Genomic DNA, 1,820 nt, shown 5'->3' with positions numbered 1-1,820 from the left:
AATGTGATATAAATGGAATCATACAATATGTAACCTGCTAGGATTGGTTTGTTTTCCACTCAACATAATTCCGTAGAGGTTCACCCAAGTCGTGAATATTTATCTTTTCTATTCCCCAGTTTTCTATGATATGAACGTATCCATTCACTTAACCATTCACATGTGGGTGTTTCCAGTTTTGGGTTATTATGATAAAACATCTGTTACAGATTTTTATGCGAACATAAGTTTCCATTCCTTTGGAATTGCCCAAAAGTGTAATTACTGGATGATATGGTAGCTGCATATTTAAACTACATTAACAAAAAAATTGTAGTAAAAGCTGGGTGTGGAGGCTCATGCCTGTAATCCCAACACTTTGGGAAGCCGAACAAAAAAATAATGGTAAAGGCTGGGCCAGGTGGCTCATGCCTGTAATCCCAGCACTTTGGGAAGCCGAGGCGGGTGGATCACCTGAGGTCAGGAGTTCAAGACCAGCCTGATCAACATGGTGAAACCCCGTCTCTACTAAAAATATAAAAATTAGCCGAGTGTGGTGTCAGGCACCTGTAATCTCAGCTGCTCAGGAGGCCAAGGCAGGAGAATCCCTTGAACCTGGGAGGAGGAGGTTGCAGTGAGCTGAGATCGCGCTATTGCACTCTAGCCTGGGCGACAAAAGCGAAACTCCATCTCAAACAAACAAACAAAAAAACCCAAAGACATTGTGGTAAGAACACAACATGTGATTTGCCTTCTTCTTCCTCTTCTTTTTTTAGAGACAGGGTCTGTTGCCCAGGTTGGAGTACACGGGCACAGTCACAACCCACTGCAGCCTCAACCTCCTGGGCTGAAGCAATCCTCCCACCTCAGCCTCCCAATAGCTGGTACCACAGAGCATGCTGTCACATCCGGCTAGTTTTTGTATTTTTTGTAGAGATGAAGTTTCATCATGTTGCCCAGCCTGGTCTTGAACTCCTGAGATCAAGCGATCCACCCGCCTTGGCTTCCCAAAGTGCTAGGAATACAGGCGTGAGCCACTGTGCCCGGCTGATAGTTTTAATTTTTTTTTGAACCTTCATACCGTTTTCCATAGCAGCTACACTGCTTTGCATTCCCACCAATGATATGTAAGGGTTCCAATTTCTCCACACCCCTGACAACACTTGTTGTCTTTTTGTTGTTGTTGTTGTTTTGGGTTTTTTTGAGACAAGAGTCTCACTCTTGTCTCAGGCTTGCACGCCCAGACTGGAGTGCAGTGGCACTGTGGAAAAAAGAAAGAGAGATCAGACTGTTACTGTGTCTACGTAGAACGAAGTAGACATAAGAGACTCCATTTTGTTCTGTACTAAGAGAAATTCTTCTGCCTTGAGATGCTGTTAATCTGTAACCCTAGCCCCAACCCTGTGCTTGCAGAGACATGTGCTGTGTTGACTCAAGGTTTAATGGATTTAGGGCTATGCAGGATGTGCTTTGTTAAAAAGGTGCTTACAGGCAGTATGCTTGGTAAAAGTCATCGCCATTCTCTAATCTCGAGTACCCAGGGACACAACGCACTGTGGAGGGCCGCAGGGACCTCTGCCTAGGAAAGCCAGGTATTGTCCAAGGTTTGTCCCCATGTGATAGCCTGAGATACAGCCTCATGGGAAGGGAAAGACCTGACAGTCCCCCAGCCCGACATCTGTAAAAGGTCTGTGCTGAGGAGGATTAGCCAAAGAGGAAGGCCTCTCTGCAGTTGAGATAAGAGGAAGGCATCTGTCTCCTGCTCGTCCCTGGGAATAGAACGTCTCCGTGTAAAACCCGATTGTATGTTCTATTTACTGAGATAGGAGAAAACCGCCTTA

The sequence above is a fragment of the Colobus angolensis genome, unplaced genomic scaffold, assembly GCF_000951035.1.
Source record: "Colobus angolensis palliatus isolate OR3802 unplaced genomic scaffold, Cang.pa_1.0 Scaffold36, whole genome shotgun sequence".
NCBI lineage: Eukaryota > Metazoa > Chordata > Mammalia > Primates > Cercopithecidae > Colobus > Colobus angolensis.
This window is presented reverse-complemented; position numbering follows the sequence as displayed.